Below are 17,963 nucleotides of genomic sequence, written 5' to 3'. Positions count from 1 at the left end.
AACTTCAGGTACTCCCCGAGACTCTTCCGTTGGAGCTGTCGAAGCAACAGTTGGTGCTTGACTGTTTATAGTATCAGATGCTACTACTTCAGGTCCAGCCGCTGTGTCAGGCGCTGTATCAGTTGCCTGAGTTGATACCGTTATTGCTGGCTTTTTTAAATCACCGTCTCCAACCTGATTAGAAGCATCCTGAGTGGAGTTCTGACTAATAGAGACGGTTTTACCTACATCCGATGCCCAGGATGCTTCAGCGTACATCTCACGAGCTACATTTTTTTGTCGAACGCGACGTTGCGTTCGTTCAAGTAGATCGACGCGCTTGCGCTCACGATCAGCTAAGCTTGTGAAATTTGGGAACATGGTTTGAATGCTATATGTAGAATTTTAAATTATTTCTTAAATCGAGACTTATATTCAGGCGAATTAGGTATATTATCAGATGAGTCCCATATCCGCATAGTATATTTATGGACTGCTGAATTTCGCTTTTCTAGTAGGGATACATACGCTGCTTGACACTCATCGATAGGTAGATCAAATATCTCTTCGATCTGATTCTTGAATTTTGGATCGCAGCACAGGAATCGATATGGCTTAGTTGAATCAAGTTGCTGCAAGCGAAACTTGATGTAGTCGAGACGATGGATATCATGGATCATAGTGTTGAGACGGTTGAGCTTCTCCGAGTATGTACGCATCCGCTCATGCATCTTCTTGAGCTCCTGCTTGAACATTTGAATTTTATAATCTTTAGAATGCTGAGTGCAGAATCCACAAGCGAGAGATTCTCTCGAACAAGGTTTATTGGAAAGGGTGGTTGCTGTACAAGTCATAGAGCAGAGCTTAGAGATCTTGATCTCTGGTCTGCGACCCTTCGATCTTCGATCTAATGTTGAGATAAACGTGATGTTTTCTATTTATATAGTATAGTCAAGAAATTATGGATGTAGAATATATTGATTTCGATCCGCTGAGCGATCACGTATATGACAATACTAAGGTTGTTGAAGAGGCTGAGAGGCTGAGAAAGCTAAAACCTGAGAAAAAAAATAGATCAGAGAATAGTTGAGATGCCTAAGCCACAGCCAGTGAGTTTACCTGATTTAGCTACGATTACTCTTTAAAATACTCTTCTTCAAGCTTGCTTCTATTAGCCTGACTGATAAGTCTCTGGTTGTCTTGACTCTACCATGTTGGTTCGTCGTATCCCTTCCACTTGACTAAGTACTTGAGCTTTCCGGATGGTATTTTTTTATGCTTCAATAGACGCTCAGCTTCATAGATTTGTCCATTTTCGAATGGCGCATCAGTAGTCTCAGCGTTGAATAGCTGGATATCGTTGGGGCTCTTATAGAGAGTATGACCATTTTTAGATCGAATCTGAACCCGATAACCATCGATACCGACGATCTCATAGACGGTATTGCTCCATCGCGCGTTTTCCTTATCAAATACACATTTAGAGAGTTTGTAGAGAACTGTAGAGCCTACTCTCATTTCGTCTTCCATCCGTTCGGCTAATTGACGATTATGATCGAGATCCTTGTATCTTATAGTTCCTTTGGCTTGATTAGGAGTCATCTTTATAGCGGTATGATACGTATCATTGTAGTTCGATATTAGGCTTGCGAGAAGGGACTCTGTTAGCGGCTTATTCATGTGAATTAATCGCATTTTCATCGTTCGATTGAAGCGTTCGATCTTACCCATCGTCTCATGGTCTCCTGCGTCGTTGTTGTAGTGAGTGATCTTTTGCTCCTTGAGGACGGACTGAAGCTTTCGATTTAGGAACTCCTTACCATTATCTGATGTTAAGATATCAACCTTCTCATCTTTGACGAAGTGCTTGATCCCACCTAATACAGCGATAGCTCCTTTGGTTTTGAGGATCTTCGCGAAACCAAGTCGAGAGTTGATATTGATAGCTGCTAAGATCGGTGTCTTACGCCAGAAGGCAAGATCCATCTGCCATGAGTTTGGATCATGTGAAGCGATTCTAAAGCCATCATATGTATCCTTCTGCGATACGTGTCGCTGAATGTCCAGCTTATCTTTATACCATTCCTGAACGTCTTTTAATCGAATGGATGGATCTTTTAGCTTAGCTTTGTGATAGAGTGCCTTTGGTAAGATGAATCCTGTTTCAGGATTATAGTATAGACCCTCAAGTAGATCGTCCATAGCTGATCTCTATATTAAAAAAAGATAGCTTTCTCCATAGATATCTTAAATTGATAGCGGCTTGGTCGATATGCCATCGTCCCCTACCTGCCGCTTGTCGTAGTAGTAGCCCATAGCTGTTTTGGTTTGACTATATGTGATGATTGAGTTAGTTTCCTTACATACGCGGAATCCTCGATTATTGCCTTGAATTGTGATACGATCCTTGATAACTGATTCAAATTTAGCAGGTGTTAGGACATCTGAGTTTTTCGACTTTTGAATGCCCTTAGCAGACATCTTGATCTTAGGCAATTTCGTCTGCTTATCGATTTCATCACCTAAATAGCAGATGTAGTTCTTGGACGATAGTGATACCATAGCGTTGCATCGGAACTGCTCCTTGAACAGTCCAGGTGTGAGTCGATCGTAGTTAGCATTCTCCTCGGTGTCATCCCTTGGAAACCATTCGTGCTTGTGCTTCTCGAAATGATCGATCAGTTCAGGTTTGATTAGATTTTGAAAGGGATTCTCATCGCTAAAGGCGATATATGCACTATCGGTATCCATCTCCTGATATTGGAAATCCGATCTCTCGAAGTAGAAATCGATGCAATCGTAGTAGAACTGGAGCATGCGTAGCTTAGCCAGCTGATAGATGGCAATAGAGATGTGAATCGGGTTTTTGAGCTTGATACGACGCTTGCTCTTGCTAATCTCCACTGTTCCATCCCTGAACTCGGTCTTGTTATTGAACGTGAAATGTTCAGTAGCCTTGTAGATAGCATCTTCATCACTGAGATAATCAACTTCCTTGTGCTTGGACATATCCATACCAGAGTGACCAAAAGCGGCATTACCGACAAGCTTCATCATATCAGCAATCATGGCTTTGCTATCATCAACATCACCTTCTCGTCGCGCATCAGATACCTGTTCCATGAATGACTTGAATGGACGATGACTGTAAGCCTTGATAAAGCTATACATGTGAGTGATTTGTAAGCCATGACTGATGTACCATTTGAGCAAAGGCGTATAAACCAATATCTTCTTACCAAAGTAGCTTCCAATGGCTTACGTCCTCCCTTCGACTTGGCTTTACCCCGCGATTCATTGAAATCGTACATATGGCTACCAATGATCCAAGATTCGGGACTGATATCGACATTTTTGGAAATGGGTGTCATTTCCTCAAAGTGATACAGTAGTTCATCTGAATGCTCTGGTACCTCGATATCACATTCAAGGAATCCGAAAATCTTATCATCCATGATATCCTTGACGATACTTTCATATGGTTCGATAGTAGTCAGGCGCCCGCAAGGCATCTCATTACCAAGGCACCATAGGTAGAGGGCATTAGCGTCGTAGCCAATGATCTTCTTGCAAGTCTTACCTCCACGAATCTTTGTCTCGTTTCGCTTCGCATAGCGATTAAAGATGATTGATGGTCCTCCAGCGATGTTTTGCTTCATCTTTTCATAGATTTCACCCTCTTCCTCATCGATAGAGAATACCAGGCGATTGGCATTGAATTCAATAAGCTTCTTACGTCTGAAAGCTGCAATATTCATGTCCTTATGCGCGACATTGCATTGAATGCACGTGATCATGATATTGCCATCGATGTGGCCAAGCTTATTGTTGATGCGATCAACTGAAACGTTATCTACATTGAGTTTGGTATAGCATAGAGAGCATAGATACTTTTGCTTTCGCATTGTCGAATCAACGTGAGCCATAGTCATGTCGAAATCACGGTTAGCTGCATTGTCCTGATCGATATAACCACTGAATCGCTTTTGAGGAAAATCGAATGGTTCAGCTGGTGTTTTATCTCGGGTTTGAGGCTCAATGGTCTTATACATGACCTTTTCAGACAAACCCGGTAGAGACACACCATCGACGAACATATCTAAATCGAAACGTTTGAATAGCTCACCCTGCATTTGGATAGCCTTGATGAATGGTTCGACATCGAGATTGTTGTACCAGATGAGTAGATCCTTGAGCGTCTTCATTCCATAGTGCCCCCAAACTAACTGAACGCGGGCATAGTCGTCATTAGAGATATGCTTTTGCTTCAGGCTGCTATAGAACGCTGATTTAGGTGGTAGCTTAGTCTCATTGAGAACGGCGAAGCTGGTGATGTATTCGTATGGGAATACACCCTTGAATAGCTCACACGTGCATCGGATCTTGTCTTCGCATTTGCAACCACCGAGGTAGGTGCTTAGATACTTATCGTAGCTTGTCCCTGCGGGAACATAATTGATCATATCGAGCTTCTTAAATCGATCTGTGGTGATGCACATATATCCTCCGTTTTTGATGACGTTATATATGTTTTCAGTCCCTATCGCCGCGAAGAGCTCATTGCGAACGAGGTTAAGATCATACGAACCGCTATTGTATCCGAGAACAGGTGTCTGAGCTGTTATATCATTCAAACGATCGCGGTCCTTATCCAAGAAACCCTTCAGCGTTAGATATTTATTGAGATCGCTATTCTCCTTACGCTTCTGCTTCACGTTTTCATCAGTTATACCTTCCATGATTCCTGGATATGCTTCATTAAGCTTTGTCATGCGTACATCGATATCTTCGAAAACGTTTATGAACTTGGTTCTGTGATAGGTTTCGATTTTACTGGATGCAATCCTGATTTGATCGATCATATCCTTGATCAAAGCGTTAGGATCATCATTAACGAAGCAAACTGTTTCATTGCTATAGCTGTCGCTGATACTGACTGATACAGGTATATGCTTGTTTTCGAACTTAGTGTTCTCTCCACGCTTCTCATTAGTCTTCTCAAGGATAGCTTTGAAGTCAAATACAATGAAATGGTCGAGATAGTGATCATCGATCTTAGCGCGATACTTCTTAGCTAATTTCTTGATTGTGTTCTCAGCCGGAGTATAAATGGTTGGTTCTTTAGGATATGACGATAGATTGACCTGATCGCATTTGTTCTTCGTGTGGAATCGAAGGCTGATGTTATCATGGAATGACATAGTACATTTAGGACAGTTATAGCGCTTCTGGGCACGATCAATGTTCGTTATGTTGAATGCGTGTCCGTTGTAAGAAAGGATGTTCATAGTGTCATCAAATGACTCCTTCGTCGGTCTCTTACACTCAATCGCGTTAGTACCCTCATTGAAGCCATAAACGTTGATATTGAGATTAAAGCACTGTTCGAGGTAATCGAATTCCATGATGTCGATTGGTTGAAAGTTCTTGTAGTAGCTCAGTGAGTATGGACGACACCTATACTCACAGTACTCTTGGAATCGTTTCTTCACATTCTTAACAACGCTTCGCTGATTCTTCTTACCCTCCTGCTTGTGGTAAGCTAAACAAAAGAATACGCATTTGTTGTTGGTCTTAGTGAAATTGATGATGTAGCGATCGTTCTTGATGAAATCGGGTACAAGAGCGTCGCTGTCGCCAAGGGAATGATTGCGATAATCAATAAAGATCTTGAAAGCTGTAATCGCCTTGAGCTTGATACCTGACTTCGGGTAATTGAGAGTGTCAGAAAGCTCTTTCTGGCGTATCTCAGTGATAACGTTTTTCGCGTCCGATCTGCTATTGACAGTAAATGGTCGATCAAAAACGCCGGTAGTAGCGATGTTAAGATAGAAATAGAATTCTTGCTCATTCACAGGGTCATACATCGTGTATCCAAGAGCGATATTGACCTTACAGGCCTTCTTCTGGGTGAAAAGAATGTTCTCAAGCTTGTCATAGAACTCACCGGCGGGGATGTGCTCATAGAGGTGGCTTTCGCCGTACTTCTCAAACTTGAGCTTGTAAATGGGGTCCTGTACGTAATCAGGTGATAGATGCTTCTTGAGCTTGTCGATCGACATCTTGTATTGCTTAGCAATCAGCTTCATATTCTTAGGCAGGCTTGGCTTACCGATGAATACCATCTTGCCTGTGCGACCGCGTACTTTGACGCGATAGCTGTTGCCCCATTTGATCGCCTTGATCTTAAGTCGTCCGAGTGCTTCGAGTTCGTATCCAAACATAGCTATATATCGGGTGCTATATTTCGTTCCGTAAAAACTTACTATATTTTTGTGGTCCTTGTATCAGGATGGGACTTATTATAGTAGTATCATCAAAAGTCATTTTCAAAAAAAAATCGAAATCTACTCAGACGCGTCTTCAGTCTTGATTTCAACCCTGGTTGCTGGTTTCGACTTTGTTTGCTTGCGAGCGCGAATCTGCTCGCGATGCTCGTCATCGTATTTCTTCTGAGCCGCAAGCTTTTTCTCACGATTCTTGAGGTAATACTTGCGCTGGGCGCGTGCTACTGCCTCCTTGTATTTTTGATAAGTTTCAGGTGAGTGTGTCATAACTATATGATGATGTATATACTACTGGACTTTTTATTAGAATCAAATATAAAAAAAATTGATTTAGATTCAAAGAAGTCTTCGAATTAATCAAAAGTATCGATCGGTCCTTCATAAGTAGCGTTATGCATCAAGTCATAGATATCATCTTCAACGTACTCTTGATCGTATGAGTAGTCGTGGCCTTCATCTTCACTGTTGAGTTCAGGGTAGCTTTCCCTAAGCGTTATCTCAGGGATATCATCTACATCCTCAACGTACTCTTGATCGTGTGAGTAGTCGTGGTCATCATCTTCACTGATTGGTTCAGGGTAGCTTTCCTTGTGCGTTAGATGTAGTGGGTCTAACTTGACTCACTACTTTAGCTTACACGTTGCGCAACGTGTATGAGGAAGCGTAAGTACTTAGTAATTACTTAGGTTAATTATATTTGAATACACAAATATAAGTTAAGTAACAAAAGGATTCCAAGTGACTTAGATTAGGTAAAATGAGAACTGTATTGTTTGTAAATTGATCTTCCTCTAAAAGCTGCTAAAAACTGTTTATCATCTGTGAAAGGGTTGGCAGCGGCTGGCTGTCAGAGCCCCGCTAATATGCATGTCTCTGATTGGTAGAAAGATGCTGCTTTCTACCAATAAGATCTTTTGGGTATGTGTGGACCACTCACTGTGGTGGTCCACTTCAATGTATCCATCGGTGTGTCTTACACCAATGTGAGGAAGTATCCAAAACGTTTAACAGATAACCTATCTGTTAAATTCACAAGTGGCTTGCAGCCACTTGTACGTGTAACCCCGTTACACCATCCCCCTTAGGTTAGACGCGCGGGGTCCCCGCACGTCAATCTTTGGAATTGACCATTCGTCAATTCTCCGCGTTTGAGAAGAAATCCGCGCTCATTCAACGATGAGCGCGCCTCAGAAGAAGTCCGCAAAGTCGATGGGGAGCCATCTCCATCGACGACTACTCGAACGCCAGAAGGCGAAGTACGGTGACGTCGTCGTCGAAGTCGACGACGATGAAGACATGGAGGGCGAGGAGGACTCGCCCTCAAAGCGTAAGACTCAGTGTCGAGCGAATCGCTCGACCCTCACGCCAAGAACGTTCGCCCGCGTGAAGGGGACGAATCGGACGCTTCGAGCTCGAGCGTTCGCGTACTGAGAGTGATACCCCACTCGCTTCAGCTGGGGCTCAGTACTCCGCGCGCTGCTGCTGCAGCGCGTGATGTCAAAGCTCAAGGCTCTCCGCGCGCTGCGCCTGCAGCGCGCGATCTGGATGCCGTCCGCATCCGAGATTGCGGACCGGTTTGGGAACTCGGTACCTCCGAATGAGGTACCGCTGTGCGTATGCAGCGCCATCAAAGATGACGCTGTGGTTGCCAGCTGCACTTTGATGCGGATACGCATCAAAGGCGTGATACTACATCGGACTCTTTCATGAGCTCCGATGGTTTCAAAGCAAGAAGACCTCTTCTCGCAGCAAAGTGCCCGAATGGCAGGCACTTTGTCAAGCTGGAACGCCTTTGTTGAGAACTTCAACAAGAGGCCGAGTGCTTACCGTGATCGGATTAAGCAGCGCGTGATCGCTTCGAGACGTACTCGAAGCGTGGAAAGCTGGAGCAACTTCATGTTGCTGCTGAGAGCAAATGTGCCGTGCGCTGTGCCCGAGGGCTTTCAGTGCACGAAGTGCTTCAGGTGCGGTCCGCTTGAGCGACCGCGACCTGAACGGGTACACGTCGTTCCGTGTGCCCGAAAGTCTCAGAGCTCCGTGCTAAGTTCTTAGCACGTGAGGGTTCGGGCGCTGGCGATGATCGCAGCGCTCGCTCTACTCCGCTGTGCCAGTGCGTACTGCTCCTCGTACGCCCTCACCATTTCCGGAACGTCCTCCAGCAAGACGTTCCGCGGCTCCCATGTATCTCGATGGGGAGGAAATCCTCTCCAACGAATACGAAAACGAGCCCCTTGAGGGTTCGTTTTCGGGATACTATGGTCAACAATCCGCTCAACAATCCAGCGGGTTGAGCCGTGGGCGTCACGGATCGGCGGTGGCGGGGTGGGAACACGCCCGGGTATGATCAGCCCCGGGCTGATCAGTATGCGCCTCTCCACGACCGGGTGACCGTCGTGGAGCGTCTGTAGGCGCTGAGTTCGCCGCCCTAAAACAGGAGCTGGCGAACCAGAAGGCCCAAGTCGCGGCGGTCTCGCAGACCGCCTCGAATATCCAGGTCGAGCTGGGGACCCAGATGAGGGTTGCTCCAGCGCTTCCGCGCGCTGGAGGAGAGGTTGCTCGTCGCCGAGGCCAAGTCTCGCTTCTGCCTCGGCTCCTGCCGAGGCTTCGGGTCAGCCGAGCTAGATGGCTCGTGCTGCCGGTATGGCTTCAGCCGTCCGACGTAAAAGGTCGGATGGAGGCGCATGCTAGACGGTATGTCTAGCGTGTATGCGTTGCCGTGCCGTGTCAACACAGTGAACGGCCCGATGAAGCGCGGAGCAAGCTTGCTTGCTCCGAAATCCGAAACTGCATGTCTAGGCAGGTTTTGTGTAGCTAACAAAACTAATGAACCAACTTTAAATTCATTTGTGTTGCCTCTGCCCGCATTGTCTGCGTTCAGCTTCTGTTGATCAACAGAAGCTGCTATATGTCTGGACAAACCGAATCACGGCTTGTCTTTTGGTGATGAAACTGATTGCATCCGAGCTGATGTCATTCAGCTCGCTCTCCGCTAGAGGCCCGGCCTCTGCGTGGTTTCTTGCGGTGTCTGCGCCCTGCGCAGACCCGTGGCCTTGTCCTTGTTGTTAGGGAGTCTGCGCCCTGCGCAGACTCATGGTTTGTCCATTGTTGCAGCTGACACTGTGCAAGTGTCAGCGGTTTTCTGCGGCTGCTGTATCGCAGTCGTAGATCCTCCCCACTTAAAGTGGAGCCATCACTCCGAGTAAACTCGGTAGACGTGGATGCCGCATGGCATTCACGTAGAACGGTGTATGCCCGGTCGAGGCATGCACTGAGTTATTGATGGCAAACTCTGCCATCGATAAGCACTCGCTCCAGTATTGGAACGAGTGAGCGTAGCTCTTCAACATATCGACGAGCACGCGATTCACGCGCTCGGTTTGACCGTCCGTCTGCGGATGATCCGCAGTCGACATGGAAAGCTGGCTCCCAAGAAGTGTAAACACTTCTTGCCACAGATGCGCTGTGAAGCGCGGGTCTCTGTCCGACACGATGTCGGACGGCATGCCATGGTGTTTGAACACCATGTCGACGAGCAGACGGGCTGTCTGCTTCGCGGTCACCTCTGCTGGCACCGCAGCAAGATGTACCATCTTGCTGAAACGGTCTACAAAGACCACAACACCGGTGTTCCCTCCGCTATCCGGGGAAGACCAAAGATGAAGTCCAAAGACATGGACTTCAACACTCGACGGAGTCGGTAGTGATTAATGGAGCCTGCGCGAATGGCGCAGGCTTTACGCGTTGACATACCTCGCAAGCACGGATGTACTTGCGCACCCACTATACTGGTGGTGCCAGTAGAAGTCGCGCGTGAGAAGGACGTAAGTCTTCACGTCCGAGATGTCCCGCAGTCGGGGCATCATGATACTCGTACATGATCCTGAGTCGCAGGTCATGGTCATTTGGCACGACAACGCGATCCGCGTTGTCGTCGACTGCGTTGTAGAGTAGCAGTCCTTCGTGCACACGAAAGCGGTGTGCACGCGCTCGAAGGTGCTTGGGCAGCTTCTGACGGGACTTGTCAGAAGGCGCTGTGCCATAGGCCAGCAAGAGCTTCGCGTCCGCGTCGTGCGCGTACGCGGCCTTCACATCATCCAACAGAGATGATGTGGGTTTGCTCGATCGCATGGCGTCAATGGCATTGATGTCAACAGCTTCTGCATAGTCCGGCCGACGTGATAACGCGTCGGCCACTACATTCAATCTTCCGGGTTTGTATTCGACCCGGAAGTTATACTCCGCAAAGAATGAGAGCCATCTCGCCATTCTTTGTGATATGTGTGGTGACTTCACTGCGGTGCGCAGTGATGCATGGTCGGTGTAGACCACAAATGGTCTACTCCCAAGCAAATACACTCGGAACTTTGCGAGTGCATACTTCATGGCAAGGAGTTCCTTGTCATGCACTGGATAGTTGCGCTCAGCTGGCTTCAGCTGACGCGATTGGTAGACGACACGATCACGGTCCTCGTGATCGTGCTGCATCAACGCTCATCCGATCGCGAAGTCGGATGCGTCACACACTACGTGAAATGGGCGATCTTGGTCAGCCACTGCCAAGATCGGCGCCTCAGTCAAGCCCCGCTTGACTGCATCGAATGCCTTTGGCAATCGGGTGTCCAATTCCACACAGCTTCTTTCTTAAGAAGCTGTGACAGCGGGCGGATCTTGCCCGCGTAATCCTCCACGTACTTGCACAAGTACGTGGCCAAGGAACTGCCTCAGTTCCTTGATACATGAAGGCGTTGGCCATTCATTTATCACTCTGACATTTTCCGGGTCAGGGCGAACACTATTCTTCCCTACGAGACACCCGAGGACGGGTATCTCGCTCGCCCCGAAGATACACTTCTTCAGGTTCGCGTAGAGCTTATGCTTTCGCATAAGCTCAAGTAGCTTCCGGAGATGCACCCTGTGCATCTCACGTCGTCTTCCGTCCACAGCTCGGCTGTGGATGAATACATCATCGAAGTAGCTCGGTGCGAAGTCGCGCACCGAGCGCAACAAGTGCGTCACGCACCTGTTGAAAGTCGCAGGGGCGTTCTTATGCCCCTGCGGCATTACTAGCAATTCCCAGAGCATGCCGCTTGGCGTGCTCACTGCCGTGAGAGGATATCGCTCTCACGCATTAGGATTTGATAAAATCCATCTCGCAAGTCGAGAGCACTGTAAACGGTGCTCCCGGCCATCGAATCGATGATGACATCTTTTCGCGGTATCGGCGTCTGCGCCGGTACCGTCGCATCGTTCAGCTTGTTGTAGCATGAACGATGCGCCATCCGCCCTGTGGCTTCTTGACACAGAACGTCGGAGCACTGTGCGGGGACTTTGATTCCGCACTTGTCTCTTACGACGACTTTCAAAGAAGTCGTCGATCGCTTTCACTTGCTCTCGCGGCAGTGGCCACTGCCGCGTGACACAGTACTTCGTGCCCGGCACGAGATCAATCTCGTGCTGAATGCCCTTATCCTGCGGAAGCTCCGCAGGAATGTCTTCCGGGAGTACGTCTTTGTACCCTCAACAATTCGTAATAGGGACTCGACTTCAGCGAGTCCCAACCTGTTCCTCGAAGCGCTCTCGCTTCGTCTTCGCACTGAGAGTGTCTTCACTCAGTGGTACTTCCCATGAAGAGCTGCCTCAGCTCTTCGCTCTCGCTCGCCGTTCTTTCGCTGTCGAGAACGCAGACTTGCTCGATGCGTCCATCGTGCAAGTCGCGTGAAGCGCTTCCAGCTCATGGCTGGAAGCGAAGTCAACTCCGACGCCGTCGTCGGAGGACTAGCGAGTTCCATGTCACGATACTGGAATCCAGTATCGGTGCGCGTCAAGACGCTTAGCGTCTTGACATTCGCGTCACGCCGCAGTCTGCCCAGCAGACTGCTCTTGTTGCGTCTCGGTCCCGGACCGAGACTTGCGCAGCGTTTTTCGCTTGCGCCGTCTTCTGTTGTGCGGAGCCCGGCTCCGCACAGTTGTTCTTCTTGTCCAGGCCCGGCCGTGGACAGTCGTTCGCCGGCGGACCCTGTCCGCGGGCGCGCGGTATCAAGCCCGGCTTGACCGCATTTTCCTTCGTGCAGCCCGGCTGCACGGTAATGTGTCCTTCGCCGGCAGACCCTGTCTGCGGGCGCGCGATATCAAGCCCGGCTTGATCGCATGAGCGCTTCGTCGTGCAGCCCGGCTGCACGACAGCATGTAATTGCGTCAGTGCGGTACGTTTGCAACCGTCCGCACTGTTTGCAGCGTCAACTCCCGGAGTTGACACGCCTTCGTCACCTCGACGCCAATCATTGGCGGAGCCCCTCATGACCGAGGGTGCGTCGGCTCCCGGAGCCGACGCGTCGTTGTCGACCTGACCGCTTCGGGTCAGGGACTGTCCCTACACGCTTGAACGTGGGTGTTGGTTCCCGGAACCAACACATCTTTGCTCCGACGTCGGCAGCATTGCCGACGTGGGTCTCACTTGTGCGCGCCCTCGCGCACTTCTTGGCACTCCGGGACAGCAGCATAAAGCGCTGTCTCGACTGGTGAGCCGCGCGCACCTGCTGGTGCGCGCGCTGCGTAACAGGGCCATCGCTCTCTGTTCCGCTGTCGCGTCCGAAGCGCACGAGCGTGCGCTTCTTCCAGTCTATTACCGGATCATGCCGTGCAAGCCACGGCATGCCCATTACTACGTCGAATTTATCGTCCAGGTCCAGGACGATAAAGTGTTCGACAAACACTCGTTGTTTGTACGAGAAGCGCACGTTCACGACGCGCTTCTCGGTCTTCACGATGGCACCTGTTGCCAGTCGTACCTCAGAAGACTTCGAGGTGTATCTACCTCCTCGAAGTCAAGTCTTGACAGGCTTCGTAGTCGAACAAAGTTGCTCGACGCGCCTGAGTCTACCAATGCTCGAAGAGAGTCACTCGCTCTCTTCGAGTAAACCTCAAGATGACTAGGTTTGGCCTGTCATCTTGTTTCTTGCAGTGAGAGCTGGCCTCACTGGGGCTGCAGTCTCAGTGTCGCGTGCCCGATGTCGGCACGCGCGACGGCATACCAGTAGGGCGCCCCGCGCCTACTGGATGTTCGCGTTTTTTGTTGGTCCGCGGCGATGCCTAGCATCGCCACGACGGCCACCTCCAGGGGCATGGGAGCTGTGCACTCCCGTGCAAAGTGACCGATCCTTCCGCAACGGAAGCATCGCACGTTACCTCCTGCTGCTGGTAACCAGCAGTTGTTGCGCTCGAGAGGTCCATTGGTTCCGGACCTCCCGTCCTCGCTACCGAGCGTGGTTGCGGCCTCGGCACGTTCACATGCAGTTTAGCCTGCCGCAGGCTAAACTCTTCTTGCATGGCAAGAGTGATCGCAGCTTCGAGTACTCGGGTACTCTCGGAAGAGATAGGTCTTCACAGGCCCATCTCTAAGTCCTTTCATGAACGTGACGACCTTGGTCGCCTCGTCAATCGGTTAGTCACGATATTTGATACCAAATATCGTGCGCGCTGCGCGTAAGCATGGACATCATGCTTACCCTGCTGAAGGTCGAGGAACTCCGCCCTCGACCGAACTCGTTTGCGGCGGCTCAAACGCTTGTTTGAGCTCCTCCTTGAATACTTCGTACGTGCTGAAGCACGTAGGATCGGAGAGTCGGCGTCCATACGCCCAACTCCTTGCGCGTCCGCCAAGGCAGGACATGGCGAACGCGACCTTCGACAGCGGGTCGACGATGCGTCGAGCCGCTATGGCTGTGTCGAGTTCGACAAGCCATCGGAGGAGAGGCTCGCCCTCTCTTCCCACGTAATTGCTTACGCTCAACTTTAATGGTTGAGCACGCGGTGTCGTCCCTGACGACGCCGTCACTGAGAAGCAGCGTCACGCTGCTCCTTCATGATGAACCCCAGAGCAACACCATGTTGTTCCGTCGGCGATAGCGTACGCAGCATTGTAGCTATCGCCGCTTCTCCAATGACTGTTGACAGTCGTTGGAGGCCTCCACCTGGGTCAGACAGGTGGGGGCAGTCAGCGCGTGCAACATGCGTTGCAGGCGTGTTGGAGCTCTCCATGGGCACCTCCGTGCTCATGTGGTTCTCGCTCCGCGTTCGTACACCGCGTACGAACGTCAAGCAGTCGGTCGTTGGACGGACTACAAAGTGCTACCAGGTGTAGTGGGTCTAACTTGACTCACTACTTTAGCTTACACGTTGCGCAACGTGTATGAGGAAGCGTAAGTACTTAGTAATTACTTAGGTTAATTATATTTGAATACACAAATATAAGTTAAGTAACAAAAGGATTCCAAGTGACTTAGATTAGGTAAAATGAGAACTGTATTGTTTGTAAATTGATCTTCCTCTAAAAGCTGCTAAAAACTGTTTATCATCTGTGAAAGGGTTGGCAGCGGCTGGCTGTCAGAGCCCCGCTAATATGCATGTCTCTGATTGGTAGAAAGATGCTGCTTTCTACCAATAAGATCTTTTGGGTATGTGTGGACCACTCACTGTGGTGGTCCACTTCAATGTATCCATCGGTGTGTCTTACACCAATGTGAGGAAGTATCCAAAACGTTTAACAGATAACCTATCTGTTAAATTCACAAGTGGCTTGCAGCCACTTGTACGTGTAACCCCGTTACATTAGATCAATCATATCATCTTCCTCCTCCACGTACTCCTGATCGTATGAGTAGTCGTGGTCTTCATCGTCACTGATGGGTTCAGGGTAGCGGCAAGTATGCATTAATTCATAGATATCTTGCTCAATAAACTTATAGTCGTATGTGATGTCGTGAAAGTAATCCTTGATATATGCTAATGCATTCATCGTTATCGTTATCGTTATGGTTGGCTGGTTGGATCGTTGGATCGTATATATGGTTGTTTTATACTTACTATATTTATCTATCAGGATGGATCGAATTTCTATAGATAGTTATTTGCTTCGCATGAGAGGCTATCGAGAGGTGCTCTAACGAATTTGAAAAAAATTACATGAACTGCCTTCGCATGAAAAGGTATCGAGAGGGTGTTTAGTGATGTTGAAATTATTTTACATGAACTGCCATTGCGCGAAAGGGGTGGGAGAGCTTTGGTGGTGCTTGGAGTGGAGGAGGGTATCTCCTTCGTACCAGAGGGTATCGAGAGGTGTTTTAAACGATTTAGTGATTTTTTTTCTACGTTTGAAATAGATCAATTAGGATGCCCGTAGATGGTAAAATATAGGATGAAAAAAATTACATGAACTGTACCCGGTATATACTACTATCAAGTGATCAGCGTATGCTTCTGGACAACCAGGCGGGTGACCAGAGACAGTTCGAGCGGTCACTGGGTGTCACGTTGTCAGCGTCAGCTGGAGCTCGCGGCTCTTAGCCTTCAAGACGTGCAATCGGCTAGTAGGGCACGTGCACCCTCAGATTCACCAAGCAGCAGAAGGAACAGAAGCTGCTCCGGTTGTCGGAGCGGTGCCAGGTGCCATGGCGCTGTAGCAGAAAACCGCACCGATGACTCAGCTGCCGAAGACTCAGCAGCGGATGACCCTAGCTGCGGCGTGACTTTGCGAGTCGTCGGGAGTGATCGCTACAGCTTTAGTACGAGCTGCTGCACCGACAACAGCGACTCGCGAAGACACTCCTGCTTCACGGATGCCTACTGTGGCATATTCCTGTGCCACCAAGTCTGAGATGGATACATTCGTTGAGCCAAGGCAGGCAAAGCTCGCGAGACTGTACGAGAGCGCTGGACACCACGAGAGTTGAAGCAGACACAAGGAACACCACGACGCTCGCCAGACAATGGTTCGCATAGTGGTGGGGGCAGTGGTGGTGTCGAGAAATGCAGCCGAGACAGGGTGCGCAGAAGACTCGAGGCGCCGGCGCCAACTGGCAAGTCAGAACATATCGCCAGTCATTGGACCAAACTCCTCGACCGCTGATTGGCCTAAATAGGCCGGTGACGATGACTCGTCAACGGTCCCAAGTCAAGCGCGGGCGGTTGCAGCTCGCTAAGTACGGTGCGAACCTACTGGCAAGATCCGAACTTATGAGTCGTCGGCGCCTGTCCCCAGTCGTCGGTGGCGTTTCAGCGGCCGTTTGAGTCGTCGGTAACGCCGCCACGTCGCAGAGAAAGCGCCGAAGAGTCGTGAGTTGCAAATGGCGGTCCAAAAACGGACGCGTTTATACTTGATATTTGTATTGATCGATAGGAAACTTAAGAAAAGACAAGATAAGCCTTCGGGCAACAATAACAGAACAGCTTTTCCTCCCAACCACGCAAGGGCGACACCGGTGCCTGCAGTGAACGACCTGCAGCTCAAGGTAAACCTGGCAGGTAGGATTATGACTGTCGGTGGGCACATCTACTAGTGTAGCGTGTGTTCATCCCTGGCAGGGCCAAGAGTTAGTGGCCGGTGTATTGGTAGCGACGAGTCGTCGCCAGGAACTGGAGGAGCGAGAGCGCACTCCATTTATTTCTTCCCGCCGGAGTATAGCTCCGGCACCCTCGTATCACGCCGTAAAAGGCCGGGACCCTTCCTTCTGAGGGCCTGCGAGGTATATTTTGTGTGTGAGAGCGTGCTAGCCTTTGCTCGTGGCTAGTGACGCTGAGTCTTCCATCGGTCGACTAGCGGAAGCTCGGTACACAGGGGAAACATCAACCCGGTGCAAGGGAAAGTTCCTGGGCCTTCAGGTTCTAACCCTGACAAGCCCATTGAGTCTTCGGTGATTTGGTGGGTGTTGGTGGCGGGGAAAATGTGCCTTATATAAATTAGCGCGTGTTCCTACACGACCGCAGCGCCCCCGCCAGAAAGAGGGCCTACAGTAGCCGTGGCCGGCGCCGTTGCTTGTCCCGCACGGGCGGCCAAGCCAGTGCTGTAGTACTGCGCCTGCGTCATTAGAGACCTCACGGGGCTCGTCGACAGCCCCTTCTTCAGACTCGGAGTCATCGAACAGACCCATGTAGTCGTCGCGAGGCGGCGACTTAGATGCGGCACGCTTTTTTCCACCAGGCGCGTCGCTTTTCACAGCAGCGGCGGCCTTGGCAGCTTAGGCGCGCGCGAGGCCTTCCGCCAGGGTCAGGTTCTTGACCGGCGGAGCTGCCATGGGCTCAGTGCCCGTCTTGCCGCCTGACGGCTCCTTGGCCTGGGTGTCCGGGTTAGCCGGGGCGTTGGGCACGTCGCCCTTCGCCTGCTTCTTGTCATTGGCGGCCTGCGCGCTGCCTTCGGAAGGGTTCTCCTCCTCTTGTGAGCTCTCACCGGAGTACACGACTTTGGTGCAGTTGAACTCGGGTGAATCCCAGTCCCGGCGCGGGCTGCTCCGTTCATAACTGAATCTGGGGTTGTCCCCCTCATCCGGTGGGGTATCGGGCGACTTACGAGACGCATGTTCGCCGTGCGACTCCTCCGGTGAACTGCTCGGAAAGCGCACCTCCTTGGCGGCCGCGCCCGTGGCCTCCTTCAGCGCGGCCGACTCATTCTTCGCTTTGGCCTTCTTGGCATTCGGCCTCTCGGCCCGGAGTTTCGAAGGTGCTTTCGCACCGCGCGAGCTGCGCTTGGGAGGCATGCTTCCGGTCGACGTGGAGACCGTGAGGCTTGCTCGGCGATGCGCCAGTTGCTTTCTGGGGCCCGAGAGTCGAGGCGCAAGAGCTCGCACCGTTGTCGATGGATTTCGCCTGTGTGAGTGAAATGTGAGCCGCCACCGTACCCTCGCTCTGATTGGTCGATATGATCGA

The sequence above is a fragment of the Phytophthora cinnamomi genome (assembly GCF_018691715.1).
Source record: "Phytophthora cinnamomi strain GKB4 chromosome Unknown Contig7, whole genome shotgun sequence".
NCBI classification, from domain to species: domain Eukaryota; phylum Oomycota; class Peronosporomycetes; order Peronosporales; family Peronosporaceae; genus Phytophthora; species Phytophthora cinnamomi.
This window is presented reverse-complemented; position numbering follows the sequence as displayed.